We start from the raw sequence: 16,162 nt of genomic DNA, 5'->3' as shown, positions 1-16,162 counted from the left end.
GCCTCGTTGTAAGGACAAACATTTGCCCGTCTGACCAGTTTTCTCACCGAGGTTCAACTGTGTCAACTATGTGGAAGTAATTGCTTCATATTAAACCTAACTAGGAGTTTTTAATCCCGCTTTCGATTCCATTGACCTTCCCGTCCATCTCCCCGACAAAGCGCCGGTCGCCGTGCCGCATCTGTTTAATAAACAACAGTTACCTTTTCACCTCGCTGCCTGATCCTTCGTTATTGTGACACGGTCGTTGTGCGAATTGAGCCTCCGGGGACAAGGCAACAAGAGGGCGAATCGATTTGCCGCCGGTGCGCCTCTCATAAAAATCTTAAGAGTGTTGGGGAAATGCTGACTGATGTTACTGTAGTGGAAATTGCGCTGTTCCTTGTTGACATAGTTGTGTATTATTCTTAGCCAAAGATTAACTTTGCTTTCAGTGGATGACTTTCTTTGTAGAATCTTTGGGCAAATGTATCCGTTTTGTTAAAAGTGGAGTTTGCCGTTTGAGGTATCCTTAAAAAAGTTAGAAGTTAAATATTTTCTCTATTAACTATGTGTTAACAATGCTGAACTGAGTTCAAAAAGCTGTCATGCTTAATTTTCCACCGTGCCTATCTGCTTTTAACTTACTTTTAGCAAAGCGGAACACATTAGGAAGGAAGAATGGGACGTGGGTGGAGTTCTGGAGAATGACATCATACCCGTGCCCTCGTTTTTTTGGTTTTGTTCCTATTTGTTAGTGTTGCATGAAAAGTAGTGTTCCACGATATGATGCGATATGATGTAATAGCACGGCATTGCATTTTTTTTTTCAAGAATTTATAGTTCCGTGTTTGTTTGTTTTTTTTCCCTTTTTTGAGTGATGAAATGTTTGGCCATCCAGAATGGTCACAGTTCCAATTATAACGGCACCTGCCTATCAGAGGCAGGTTTTAAAGGCACTAGCCAAAGGCTAGGCAATGTTTGCAAGCAGCATGCTATGCCACACACTTACCAGCCGAGTTTGTTGATCTGTTATAGCAGAATCCTAAAAAAATGTTTATTTGGAAAATTGTGGAGACTAGACCACTAGCTTAATTAACTTGAAGTGCTCTCTATTGCATTTTATGGGTAGGGAGGTACTTGCGTCGATTGAGGAATCAAAAAGTAAAAAATGGTCGGTCGACAGCAACCCTAAAAGAGGGCGCTGTTTTCTTAAGTTTAAAGCATGTCACTATAATTAAGAACTCACAAAAACACAAAAAAAACCCCACAGTAAATGGGCTTTTATTTTAAAACCGAAATTCGCATCGAAATTAAAATACATTAAATTGTGCAGCCCTAATGGAAATGGTGAGAGTAAGAAAAGGCCTGCTTCAATTTCAGTCCTAACACCAACCCCAAATCCTCAAGAAACATATATTGATTTTTTTTTTTTTTTTTTAATATTAAATTATAAATGTGCAACTTTTGCTTTTGGGCAGACCAATATCAAGAATTTCTTTAAAAATACTAAATTTACTAAAGTGGGACTCTAGATTTGTGCCAATATCACCATAACGTTAATTTGGTTCAACACAAAGAAGACAAAAAAACTCACTAATTACTGTCGAGAAGCTAACATTTGGAGAATTTCAAATCTGAAGGGCATGTATGGACTTAATTATTAGGATAGTTGACAATGTATTTATCAATTAGTAGTCGTGCTGTGGGCCGCATGGCTGATGAGCACCACAGTTCTGAGGTCATGGGTTCAAAACCAGCCGCAAGGCTTTCTGTGCGGAGTTTGCATGTTCTCAACATACCTGCGTAGGTTTCCTCCTGGCACCCAGGTTTCCTTCCACGTTCCAAAACATGTCTGTCAGGTAACTTGGACGGTTCAAATTGTCCCCAGGTGTGAGTGACCGAGTGAGTTGTACGTCTCTGTGTGCCCAACGACTGGCAACTAGTTTAGGGTGTCCCAATGGCTGCTGACCAACGCTATCTGGGATGGGCTCCAGCAAGCTGCGACTCTAGTGAGGATAAGTGCTGCAGAGAATAGATGGATAGTGTCAGGTTTAACCCAACAGATGTACAAAACCTATATACAAAAAGACACAAAGAATCGTGAGTATAACTTACTTGCAAGGAGAAATATCCATAGTCTACCCTACGGCAGTCTGCTGGATACTCTGAAATATTCTTATGCTCCTTGTCTATTTATTGTGTTCGGAAGGCCCTAATTTACATAAGGTCACCTCTGCTAAGGGAAGGGGAGTAATCAAAATAAACAGTTGAGACCTGTTTATACGATAACATGTTATCCATAGCAAACAAAAACTAGGCGTGCCTGCGGTCAGACAGGTCCCTTATCTGGCCGCAAATAAGGTGTTATCCTGTTTCCTCCTTCTTCAAACACAAGCAAGAAAGGCGCATTGTATGCAAAGAAGCTTGTGCAATAGTAGAATAACATCTTTAGAGTTTAAATCCATCATTTCCCTCCTGTTTATTCACTTTGCACTATTTCTCTTTGTCATCCAATAACTTCTTCTCTCGATTTTCAGTTACAGAATCATGTTATGGTACTCATGTTACACTTAGAGGTTAAACTTTGTCGTCTGATTCACCGTAGTCAAAAACTTCTGAAAAAAGATCTGGAAAATGTAAGGAAGTGGCATTTGCCAGGCCAAAAAGGTCCCGGCGACGACGATCTTGAGGTCTTTGCAAAAAAAAATGGCGTTGTGGAGGAAGTTCTCAAAGAGCTTGAGAAAGACGCGGTCATCCTTCTCCCGGTCCTTCTCCTCTGGGGTCTTTGGGCAAACGCAGCAAGGACCCTTCTTGGCCCCGGACAATTCCGACTTGGTGGGCTTGCTGATCTCCTCCATGTCGCTAAATCCCGTGGCAGGGATCCGGATCGGGATCTTCAGCTCTTTGGAGTTGTAATTGTGCAGGTATAGCTCTCGGTCTTCTGGCTGCCGCTGCCATCTGACGAGGTAGTAAGTTAGGTTGCCGTTGGGAAAAAAAGGCGGCGACCATTTGACCAGCAGCTTCGTGGATGAATTTGCGTAGGCACGGGGTTCTTTGGGCACGGTCGGCAATGACAGACGAGTTCGAATTCAAATAATGTCACTCTTTGCACCAGGAATGTGCTTGTCCTCCACCCGCAGGGTAATGGCCTTGACAAAAATGGCATACTGGGTCCAGAGTTTGAGGTGGTGAATGGCGACTTTGGGGTCCGTATTATTATCCTTTGGAAGATCCACGTCCACCATGTGCCAGCTGTTGGAACCGCAGCCGTCCTGGCCGTCGAATTCGGTGATGTTCTGAGAAGGGGCCTCTTTGTAGTAGACCATAAAGCTGATAAGGCCTTTGTAATCCCGTGGATGGTAGCGCTCCCACATCAGGCGGATGGCATAGCTGGACGTGCTGTTGGACAAAATCCTGAGGACGTGGCTCACACAACTGGCTCTTTCGCCGTTATTGCGAAAGTCGCCTTCCTGGGGCTTTTCCGTGACGCTGGTTTTCTCCCACATGGTGTGGATCTCAGACATGCAGAGTTTGGTATTGAGGCGGAAGAAGAGGCGTCCCGCACGGATGGTTAGGTTGTGCTGAGTCCAGTCCCAGAGGTTGTGAAGGTGCTGGATGTTGATGTCCAGATTGCCGGCGATGACGGTGCAGTCCTTGAGGGACTGAGCGGCGTTCACCGAGTCGATGACGGAGGTGGAGCAGATTTTGTCGCATAGGCCGTTGCAGGCGCTGCACAGCATCCGATTACTCTCGTTGGTGCGGACCCGGAGGGGCAGTCGGGCATGCACTCGCCCTCGTGGATGACGAAGTGAACGTCGCTGGGCAGGTGAACTTGTGAGCAAAGGTCCATGGTGATGCAGCGCCAGCCCTCGAACTTGAAAGTGCCGGGCGGGCAGTCGGGCACGCAGCGGCCTTCGTGGTAATAATGCAGGCAGGCGGCGCATGCCGTGTCACTGTTTGCGTGCGTGCAGCTGCCCAGACATTGGCGGTGGCAGCATTCGCCTTTTTCGGTGCAGGCGTGCTTGCAACGGCTGGGACACATTAATCGTTGTCCATTCGCAGCAACTCCACCAGGATGGAAAGTTCTTTTTCCTACCACACTGCAGCACGGTTGTATGCCGCAAACTTCCAGTGAGAGGTTTTGAAGTGACCCTGCAGCGCCCTCCAGAGTTGCAGGGTTGGAGCTCTCAGCAAGGAGTGTCAAATATGGCTTCACCACTGCCGGGTGCAAAAGCATCTCAGCGCCCGTGGGGTTCTTGGAGAAACCTGGGGAACGCCATCCCAGTTGTCTTCCTGAGAGTTCTTTTACTTTTTCTTCTTCTCTTTTGCACATTAAGGTTTTCTTCAAATAACAATAAAAACGTTGCTATAATTGCTACTATCAATTCGCCTACCGCTACCATTCTACCTGTTAGCATTCTACCTGCAGATATGCAATTCCTCCTAACACTTCCAGAGTTGTGGACAATCTTCACTGGTTTGAGACGACTGCAAACTATAATTGCAGCCCCCTTTGTAGCCAGACTTCCTCTGAAAGTTTTGTTGAGGAATAACAGCTCTCCAGTAGGTACCACAGTGCTATTACAATGACGCAACTAAGAACAATCAAAGCGTATGCTAAAATAGAAACATCGAAACAGTTGTTTTACTCATGCTTAATTACTTTCTTACAGTGTGTCAAATGAGCTCATGTGTTTTTCTGCAATCTTTACTGCTTTTTATCAGAACCCAATCACCTGGTTCAACTAATTGGCTTTCCTATGGAGACATAAAAAGTGTATCATCGTTATCATTACGATCCGCCAGTTGCTTCTGGTGCTGCAACATTTTTCTCATGTAATCAACCAGAGTACTTTCATCATCAGTTTCCCACATATTTTTAAATAATGGTAATTCACCAAATATTACTTCATATGGTGTTAGCACATTTGTACTGATGGTGTTAATATACAGTTTTACTAATTCTAGACATTTAGTCCATGGTCTTTTGGTTTCTTCCATACACTTCCTAAGTCTGTTTTTTTTTATAGTTCCATTCTTTTATTTCCACTAACCCTGCACTTTATGGGTGATAAGCACAGTGATCTTTTAGGTCTATATGAAATGCCTATTTTAGTTAATTTTTTTTGATTTACAAAATGTGAACCATTATCACTATAGATCTTTTCTGGAATCCCATAACATGGAATTATGTCTTGGCATAATGCTTTAGCTACTGTTAGCGCATCTGGGTGTTTTGTAGGAAAAAGCTCTATCGATTTTGAGAATGAACCTATTATCATTAAACATAACTTTTTCCCTTCACTATTGTTAAGTTCTATAAAGTCCATAAAAGGTAATTAATTACAGTTCTCTATCTTTGGAAACTGTCCTCTCTTTGGTCTTAGATTACCCTGAGCATTGTGCTTTGCACATATCAAACATGTTCTACAATTTTTTTATTTTATTATTATTATTATTATTTTTTTTTTTAATAGGAGTTAAAACCATAGGTTTATCAATATCTGGTTTATCAATCCTACTATCCCTCCTGTTGAGACATGTCTTCCCTTGTCTCAATATTTCTGCCCATTTGTATAGATTTTTTTGGTAGGATTGGTTTATCTTCTTGTCATTTACAGATTCCATCTTTTAGGTGTGCTCCTTTTCTTTTCCAGAGTTCTTGCTCTGGTTTAGGCGATTGTTGTTGCATTTCTTGTAGTATTTTGTTTTTTTAAGGCATTTTCTGTTAGACTTAGAACTGTTATTTCTCGTTGTGCAGCTTGTTTTGCTATTTTATCTGCAAATGCATTGCCCTTTGAAACTGGGTTTGTTTCTGGTGTGTGGGCCACACATTTACATATAGCTAACTGTTTTGGCAGCTGCACTGCTTGTAATAGTTCTGTTAGCAGTTTTGCATGTGTCACTGGTTTTCCTGTTGATGTTATCATACCTCTATTTTTCCAGTGTTGTGCAAACGTGTGAGTTGTTGCATAGGCATACTGGCTATCTGTGTATATTGTTGTTGTTGTTCTTTCATAAGTTTGCAGGCTTCTGTTAGGATCACTAATTCTGCAGCTTGAGCTGAACAATGTTGGGTTAATGCTTCTGCCTTTAATACTTTATCATGTGTTACTATAGCATAGCCTGTCCTCCTTTTTCCTGTTTCATCTTTCTTTCCTACGAAACAATACTTTCTCTGTTATTTTAGCCTTTTTTTCTTTTGTTCACGTTTTGTTTCCTTTCTTCTTTAAGTTAAATGACCATGTAAACATTATTTTTTATCCATGCAGATATATTTTTAAATTCTCATGATCTGTCTCAAGATAATTAATCTGCTATTTTTAAATTCCTATGATCCTACCTACTCAGGCTCAATCAGTTTCTCGTTATCTTCTGAAAACACTCCTTCCATAGAAATTGTTTCTTTTTAACTATAAGTCAGCATTTGTTACGTATTTATTAATCATTTGTTAATTGTAACATGCTTATACTTAAAAATTAAGCGTGGCTTATTTCACCTTCTCTTGAAAGACTTTTTATCAGTTGTCCTCCTAGGGGATCTTGTTCTTGGCGCTAAACTTATCAAAATTCCAAACCATCACACTGTCTAAACATCAAAAATCTCAAAAATGCCAAATGGAACTCAACGTCAAATCTTTTTTAATTGTCATTTCCTCTCTCTTCAATCATAATCAACTATCTTTTCTCATTGATTCAATATAAAACAACATATACTTGTCACTAATAAATTGCCTTATCAACTCGCATTGTATTATATTATATTATTATCATAATCTTCGGTTTGCAATAGTCTTTTCTCTTTGCAGCCCCTTAATATCCTTAGAGATTAAGAGCTATACAAATAAACATGACCTTATCTGAATTAATACTTAATACTGTGTGTATTTTTTTTTCCTTTTAAAAACAAAGCACATCTCATTTAGAGATTAAAACAGAAAATTTAATTTCCAATCTCACGATTTCTTTTTCTGTGTTAATAAGTCGTTATTTTCAAACTTATTTCAAAATTTTGATTATTTGAAATGACTCAGATTTCCTGCTCTTTACTATGCAATATTCTTTTTCTTTCCCTGGTTCTACTAATATATCATCTACATAAGTTAATAGTTCGCTCTTATTTAGAGGCTCGAAACTTACTTGAGAGTAAATTCTTGGACTTTCACAATACCCTTGAGGTAATCTGGTGTAGGTATATATTTTACCTTTAAACGTAAATGCAAACCAAAATTGATTGTCTTTATGCACTGGTACTGAGAAAAATGTGTTGCTTATATCTACCACTGTGAAATACTTGGCCTTTGGGCTCAGAGAGTTCAATAGCGTGTGTGGATCTGCCACACACTGGGACCTCTGGATCATTGCGTTATTTACCGCTATCAAATCCTGAACCATTCTCCACCCTGAAGATGGGGGTCCCCTTCTTTACAGGAAATATTGGTGTGTTTACGGGTGACTCAGCGTATTCTACTAGTACTCCCGCCTTCTTTAGATCTTCTATTACTGGTTTTATTCGTTCCATTGCATCTGGTCTTAAAGGATATTGTTTTATTCTGGGCCGATGTTCTGTTTTGGGTCTTATTATTATAGGTTGTGCTCCTTTTACTAGTCCTACATCTGTGGGTCCCTGGGACCATAGTTTATTAGGAATTTGTTTTAATAGCTCCTGCTGTTCCTTAGTAAAGTAAATGTGTCATTCCTTCTTTTTTTTCTTTTTTTTCAGATGTACTCCTGAGTTTACTATTATAGTCCAGAATAATGACTTCCTGGATAGTCCAGTAGAATCGCTGAACCATGTGTTAACGCCTGTTGCTACCCAATACCGTACATTTTCTCCTCTGTAATATTATTTGTGTATAAATATTGTGGTATTTCTTTCTTCTTCTTCTTTTAAAGCAAAACAACATATTATGTCCATGCTTATTAGCATTTAATTAGATATTCATCCCCTTGCAATATTTTTTTTATATTTGTAGCTTTTCTATAAAAGTAATGTTATAAATGGTAAATGGTCTGCATTTATACAGCGCTTTTCAAGTCAACGAAGACCTCCAAAAGCACTCTATAATGTGCTTCACTCTCACCCATTTGCTTTTAGTCATCTAGACTTAACACAATTCAATGTTGAAAAAGTAAAGTTATTTGTCCCAATCTATGGTATTACGGTTAGTCTCACTTAATTTTCAACCAATTATCTTTTTTGATATTTAATTAACTTTCCCCTTTATGTTTCTCTTTCTCTTTTTTTTTGTATGCTCCTTTTCTTAATATTTATTTTCTTTTCCCTTTATACCTTCTTTTACTTACTCTTATCTTTCTGTATTTGTAACTTCCCTACCTGTTCTGCCAACAATCCATTCTCAACATAACATTCCTTCCTTACACGCCCTCTCACAATAGCTTTTTAGCTCACTAGTTTAATGCGAAAATGACGTTTAATCATCTCACTTAATTTTAATTTTTTCCTTCAAACCAATTAAATCTACTATTTTTCACTTATTTAATGTGAAAATCACATATATTGATGTGCAACAAGTTATATTACTCATTTGTATTCCACTCAATACATTTTTCCTCCATATTCATTGAAAATAAATTATTTATTAACGCTTTTTCAATACTTTTTGTATAAAAATGCCTTTATCTCAAATTAATTTATTCCAATTCACTCAAATAGATTTTTTCCTAGTCTTCCCAGTCCTTATTTTACCAATTTTTTTTACTGAAAACAGGAATATCTTATCTTTTTCTGTATTATTCTGTCATTATCTTGAATTAACGCATCTAAAATAACTCAGTCATTTTTTTTCCTAAATTTCTCAGTTTTTAATTTATCGATTTTCAACTAAAAAAATTCGGACCGCAAGAAAATCTCCAGAACCATCTATGGCCCCCGGTGCCTGTGTTAAACACCCTTATGGTGAACACCTATTCCTCAAAAAATCTACTTTTTCCAACTCCTTTAATCTGTTCTATCAATTCTTCTTAAATATCACTCTTTAAACAATCTCAGCTCTTTTGAAAACGTACTTTTTTTAGCGTTTAGCTTTCTTTTTGACAAGTAAGACAGACAAACATATAACATAAGACATACACAGGGCCCAAACAATCAAACTTCTAATAAATTTAACAAAATTTGGTGATTTAGGTTTCTTATTTTCTCTTTATACAGTATGTTTTCTAAGTTTAAAACCTCTTCTTCAAATCTCTCATGGCGAGTTTTGAAAAGATATTCTTCCTCTTCCTCATTTTTATCCTTTAGCTTTATCTCTATCTCAAATTTCATTTCAGGCTTTGGTCCTGGTTCCGGGCCTAGTCATGCACTCTGATAGTCTTGTGGGGAAGAGTTGCCTCCGCAATTTATAGCAATATGCCCTTCCTTCCCACAAGACCAACAGGTTCTAGGTTTATTGTTTGCACGTGATCCAAAACCTCTGCCTCTACCTCTAGATTGTTGAAAAAACACTGTGGTTCCTTCATCTTCTTGGTAGAAAATTGTTGATGGCTTCTTCTCCCCTTTCTTACTTTTGATCACTTTCTCAGCATGGAGGGCATGATTTATGTATTCTGCAAGTGTTCCTCCATTCATGCTTATATAGTGGCGATTTACCCATCCACTAATCTCTGGTAAGGAGCCTGAGTGCAATGCATTTTTTAATTGTTGTTTATAGGGGCCCTCGTCAGCTCCATCACCAGGTTCTAACCCACTATGTGCCCTAAACACCTTTTCCATTCTTACTCTGTATTCATCAAATGGCTCATTTGGTTTTTGTTTACATCTCCCTATTTCATTGTAATTTGCTCTTTTCCTGTATTTAGTTCTGATATTTTCTAGGAGAGGGGTCACCTGTTGTGTCAATCGTTTAGATTCGGGTGCAAGTATCACGGGAGGGTTAGCGTCATTAGTTGGAGAGTATGCTACTTTTACGTGGAACCAATCTGGCCCTAATTGTGTCATCCAAACTTGCTGTACTTCCATTCCGTTTAGATGATAAGATCGCCTTAGATTTTCTATCTGCGTTATGAATTCCTCTACATCCTCTCTCTCCTGTCTTGGCCTCCTTTCACCTTCCTCTCGCTGTCCTGCTATTTTTATCCAGACTTGTGTCTGTTCATAACCTTCTTTTCTCATCTTATTATTTTTCTGTTTGCATTTGTTTCTTATTTTTTGTTGCAGTTCTCTAATGCCTGCTGTGGACAACTTCCCATTAAAGTTATATTGTTTTATCCAGTAACATAGGGGTTTTATTGCTGAGGAATCTTCATTTTCAATAACTTTCCAGTCTTTGCACGAAAAATCTTCTAAAAGCTTCTGTTTTGCTTTACTTTGCCCCTTTCCCATTTTTAGAACTAAATTTGGACTCAGTGGTTTTTAATACCTAGTGTATTCTAACACTGAGTTTCTCTTTCAACAGGATGGTGATAAATAACCTTTTGTGGTAAAACTCACTTCTACCTTTTTCTTGCCTACATGCATCCACAAAGGCTCACCATTTATTCCCTGTTGCTTTGGTATAAAATACAATTACCTAGTGGTAATAGTATTTTCTTTCACACTCACTTTCACTCTTTTTGAAGAACAAAGAACTTCCCTTGAGTTCTTTTTAAACAGAGAGGAACCCTTGCCCTTTTACTTAGAGGAACCCTTGCCCTCTTACTTAAAGAACTTCCCTTGAGTTCTTTTTGAAACGGAGAGGAACCCTTTCCCTCTTACTTAAGACTTCACTTATTGAAACATGAATATTTTGTTTGTTTGTTTGTACATGATTCAATTGTTTGTTTGTTTGTTTGTAAATGATTCAAATTGAATCTTTTCTTCCGGCGCTGTCACGAATGGCAGCCACTCCAGCAGCTCCCGTGTTATTTTCGATTGTTCTCGATTGTTCTCAGCTCAGGGATGCTGCTGGAAATGTGAATTTCCCTTCGGGGATGAACAAAGTATCTATCTATCTATCTATCTGTGTCTTAAGTCTTACTGGCCACGTTTCTCTTTTACCTAATAGTGCCTAGGATTGTTAGGATTTATTTTCTTAACTCTGTTTTGAATTCTTCACACTCATACCCTTTTACTTTAGTCACATGCATTCCTTTTTTAAAATAAAAGTTTTACTCACAGTTCTCTGAGTCCTTGGACTTTCCGTCAACCTTCGGATCCCAACTTGTAAGGAAAAGGACCAGTCCCGAAAAGGGTCTTAATGCTGTGGCCACAGACTTGCCTGGATCTTTACTCACACGCTGGGATCGTCAGGTATCTTGGAATCCGGCTCTCGAAGGACCAAATAAATGTCAGGTTTAACCCAACAGATGTACAAAACCTATATACAAAAAGACACAAAGAATCGTGAGTATAACTTACTTGCAAGGAGAAATATCCATAGTCTACCCTACGGCAGTCTGCTGGATACTCTGAAATATTCTTATGCTCCTTGTCTATTTATTGTGTTCGGAAGGCCCTAATTTACATAAGGTCACCTCTGCTAAGGGAAGGGGAGTAATCAAAATAAACAGTTGAGACCTGTTTATACGATAACATGTTATCCATAGCAAACAAAAACTAGGCGTGCCTGCGGTCAGACAGGTCCCTTATCTGGCCGCAAATAAGGTGTTATCCTGTTTCCTCCTTCTTCAAACACAAGCAAGAAAGGCGCATTGTATGCAAAGAAGCTTGTGCAATAGTAGAATAACATCTTTAGAGTTTAAATCCATCAGAAAGTCGCGCTGTTAATTGTAAGGATTGTTTGCACTGTTAATGACATTTATTCTCCAACTTTTTCTCAATCATCTAGTGTTATTCGCAATTGTGTAGTTGGATCAAACGTTTAAACTTTTAACATTTTCTTTCCATATTTTACAAAGAAGAATACGTTAATCAAAACATTTCGAGGTTTTACAACCAAGTATTTTCAATTTGTGAAGACAGAAATGTATGTCGTAACACGTTTTATTTTATCATTTTAATGAATTTTATTTTATATTGATTATGATTTTTAGCATCCTTTATTTCAGTAGTAAGGTCAATTGTTATCTGTCCCGATTCATTTTAATTTAATTAAAAAAATAAAATAAAACTTTGAATCGCATTTCTATGAGAATGTACTGTATTAATTTGACGTTTTAGCATCCATCCTTTCATTATCTCACTCGCTCATTCACACCTCGGGACAATTTGGACCTGCCAATTAACCTGACATGCATGGGTTTTTTCTTTGTTTGAATGTGGCAGGAAACTGGAATGCGCGGAGGAAACTCATGCAAGCGCAGGGAGAACATCTTGGTAGTTGAATTTGATCCCATGACCTCAGAAATGTGCAGAGGACACGCTAACCACTGATCCTCCGTGCCACCTTCCACTGCAATATAATTTACAATAATCAAGACAATTTTGTTATTGGAAAAACAAGACAATTCCTATTAGCGTGTCCAAGTCAGCCTTGGGTAGGGGGTCACCAATGTGGTGGTAGCGTGCAGTAGGTAGCTCCCAAAGAACACCTCAGTATCCCAGGGCTCAGCTCTGAAACAGGCTCACTAGCGATGGGTCATTGTAATTTTCTAGGAAATGTGATACCAGCTCAGTAGCCTAGATGGTAAGGCGCCCGCTTTGAGACTGGGAGGTCGGTGGTTCGCGCCCCGGCCGAGTCATTCCTAAGACTTAAAAAGTGGTCGGCGGCGCCCTCTGTTGGCTGCGGCTGCATCGGCTCGCTACAACGGGTCAGGTGCAATCGACATTTCGTTCTGTGTACATTGTTACACAGAATGACAATACAAGGAAATTATTATTATTATTATTATTATTATTTATAACTGGCCTGGTAAATCATTGACATTATCAAAGTCTTTAAATTCATGATTCTTCCAAAATGATTCTTAAAATTAGCCTATAATATTATTTTTATATGTGAATTACTCAATGCTCTTGATGTTGGAGTGAATGACTGAGCCTATAGTAAAAGTTACAATTTGATAATAACATGCTCACATTGTAATAACAAGTTATTTGAAATGCATATCAAACTGGTAGTCCTTGTGATCAGTAACCAAAATGTATCTCTTCTAAAAGGTTGGTGACCCCGTTTTAGGGGTTTTTAATTTTTTTCGACAGTCGGTCAATTGCTGATGAGTTGAGTATTCATGGCAGTACTTGGTAACAGTAAGTTCTATCATTGTGCAGAGTATATTTTTACCGTACCAATGAGTGCCATTCTAATTAAGTTACTTTTGTCCTGCCAAAATGTAATAGTGAGCTACCCCAGTTGCGCATTACATGCTGCTCATTTAAATCTGACCATCTGGTCTCGTTCTTGTTCCTGCAGCCCGCTAACCATAAGAACATGGAATCCTCCCCAAAACGACAATCTGTGACTGTCAAAGACTCCAGATCAAATTAGACCGTACTCTGGTTTAATAGTTGCAGGGAGGAAATTGGATAATTTTACTCTATTTGCACGTTTGACACGACACAGGCAGGTGTTGTTCTTAGTCGACAACGAGACGGATTCCGCGGAAGTTGTGGGTGTTGTCTTGTGAGTCACAAGCGACCGTGAAGTGGGAAAGTGTAGTTGTCAAAGGGGGGGTTTCCTGTAGTAAATGTTTTACTCTGTTTCCCTTAATTGTTGTCTCTGAAGCTAAACACTGATAACATTTAGGTATCAGATTAAGTGAATAAATTATAAATCATTTCACATTCTTTCTTTTGTTACGACATATCTGACATTAATTCTTTAATTTTCTAAGCCGAGAGGCAAGCGACATGATTGCAGCCCTTGTTGACACCCTTGGCTAAAATACAGTTAGCACGTAAGTCGCGATACATTAATTAGCGCTCACGCTAAATCAAGCGAAGCCTGTAAGGTGACAGGTTAAGCAATTTAATTAAGCTAAAACAGTGCATTGAATTGAAGCAACGGATGTCAGTAATGTGTGAATTTCATTGTGTAGAGTCGTGTTTGCTGTCACTATTATTTGGCGTTGGCTATTTTTCACATGCTCGCCAAATACCAGTCATCACTGGAAGTTTTTTTTCTGTTTATTTTAGGATTATGCATGAGGGTTGTATTATCTGTTGTTAAAAAATAACAGGTTTTCAAAAAAAAAAAATGTTCAGTTCAACTACAAGATCTGTTCTTGTTCCTGCTTGTCATTTTCTTCTTCATTTGGTCTTGTCGTCTACCAGTTGATAAACCTGAGTGGTTTTTAGAGTTTTTCTCCAATTGAGTACAGAAGACTGCTGCAAGTTCGTTATGCTGCAATTTTGTCATTCCGAAAGTGGTATACCACACCAAATTCACCAGTCAATGGAGTCCAGGTACTACGTATGTTTATGTGTAAATATAGTACTGCAAGGCTTTTCTTCCGGGGTCCCATTAGCGACTCAGCACAATAGTTGGAGTAGCACAAAAGGAAGGAGGTGGTAAGGGTTTTATATCAGCGCTGAAAAGTGACAATCATTCCTTTAATTGCCTCCTCTCCATATTGTGCCAGGGAATGGATTCAGAGGCCTTACTACTACAAGTCCCTAAGCATTAGAACCCACCCCCTCTTGCCTAAGCCCCTGGCTTTGTTTCACAGCGTTCTTCGGCTACGCTGTAATCTGCAGTCACACCGGCACACACACCGGGGCTTTAAAAGGCTTAAGATTGTCGGACACGGCGGAACGTGGAGGAACGTGCTTTCTGAGTCGTGCTTTGGGGGCCAGGTGAAGGTTAAATGCACGCTGTGCACCTGGCACGCAAGCTCTGAATTAAGTTTATTTTCCAAAATTGAGGGAAACAACAGATTGCAGATGCAGTGACTGATTCTGAAAAACAACCGAGGTCTGTAGCTCCATGCTGGGGTGTGGCAAGAACTTAAAAACTTTAAAATCATATCCAAGTTGTTTGCTAAAACATAATTGGAAATAATGCCAATTAGCCTTCGGTTCATAATGCCACACCTTCAAAAATCCAAAACAAATAGTGTTGTTTCCCAACAGTCAACGACTATTTTAACATACAGATAATCATCTGACAGGAAGCGGAATTTTGGATTTCTGCGGCAATCCAAAGAATTTTTTTACATGCCTAGTGACGGAAAAATGACCCATTGCGAGAAATCCAATCTGGGGGCAAACGCAAGCAACATCTTTACACAAATAGACGTAGTTTACTCAGGTAACTTGCAACATTAAATAAAAGATTTTTTTCCCCCCGTCATTCACTAAAATCAAGGAAGTACTGTGCTTGAGTCATCCGGGCTCCATTGCTGCGTTTTGGGTGTTTTCGAGATGTGGTTAGCCGAAAGCATAAACTTACGCTATATAGATATATATATATATATATATATATATATATATCTATATATATCTATATATATAGATATAGATATATATATATATATATATATATAGATATATATAGATATATATATAGATATATATAGATATATATATATATATATATAGATATAGATATATATATAGATATATATATATAGATATATATATATCTATATATATAGATATATCTATATCTATATCTATGGGCAGCACGGCGGCGCAGTGGTTAGCGCTTGTGCGGCACAGTTCATGTCATGGGAACCTGTCGTGGGTTCAAATCCAGCTCCAGACTTTCTGTGCGGAGTTTGTATGTTCTCCCCATGCTTGCGTGGGTTTCCTCCGGGCACTCCGGTTTCCTCCCACATTCCAAAGACATGCATTTCAGGTGAATTGGCCGGTCCAAATTGTCCCTAGGTGTGAATGAGCGAATGAGTTGTCTGTCCCTGTGTGCCCTGCGATTGGCTGGCAACCAGTTCAGGGTGTCCCCTGCCCACTGCCCGATGATTGCTGGGATGGGCTCCAGCCCCCCGCGACCCTACTGAGGATAAGCGGTACGGCTAATGAGATGAGATATATATCTATATATGACATAACTGTGACATCTGTTATATAAGGACTGCAGTGTTTTTACTGAGGGTGGAAGAAATAACACTGAAATTTCCAGGAGAAAATAAAACTAGTACTTGAGCTTTTTTAACTAGTAATCCAACTTTCAAATATCATTCGTCTCTCCTATAAGTCCCACAGTGCTTTGGGGCATAGACATATTCCTAACGAGGGAAACTGCACATGCTCACTGGCAATCGGATTACTTGAATGCATATAGATGCATGAAAAATCGGAGAATGAGAGAACTAACCCAAAAATTGG

At 39.0% G+C, this 16,162-nt stretch overlaps 1 protein-coding gene and 1 pseudogene across 2 annotated transcripts in view; one reads left to right on the top strand and one right to left on the bottom strand.

The window, feature by feature from the left end:
• jarid2b (jumonji and AT-rich interaction domain containing 2b) overlaps window positions 1-16,162 on the top strand; it is a 108,636-nt gene that overhangs the window by 9,796 nt on the left and 82,678 nt on the right. The window lies entirely within an intron of this gene.
• Window positions 2,136-5,269, bottom strand: LOC148370920 (insulin-like growth factor 1 receptor pseudogene; annotated as a pseudogene).

Source organism: Urocampus carinirostris, chromosome 2 (genome assembly GCF_059441175.1).
Source record: "Urocampus carinirostris isolate Australia breed hairy pipefish chromosome 2, RoL_Ucar_1.0, whole genome shotgun sequence".
Taxonomy (NCBI): Eukaryota; Metazoa; Chordata; class Actinopteri; order Syngnathiformes; family Syngnathidae; genus Urocampus; species Urocampus carinirostris.
This window is presented reverse-complemented; position numbering and strand designations above follow the sequence as displayed.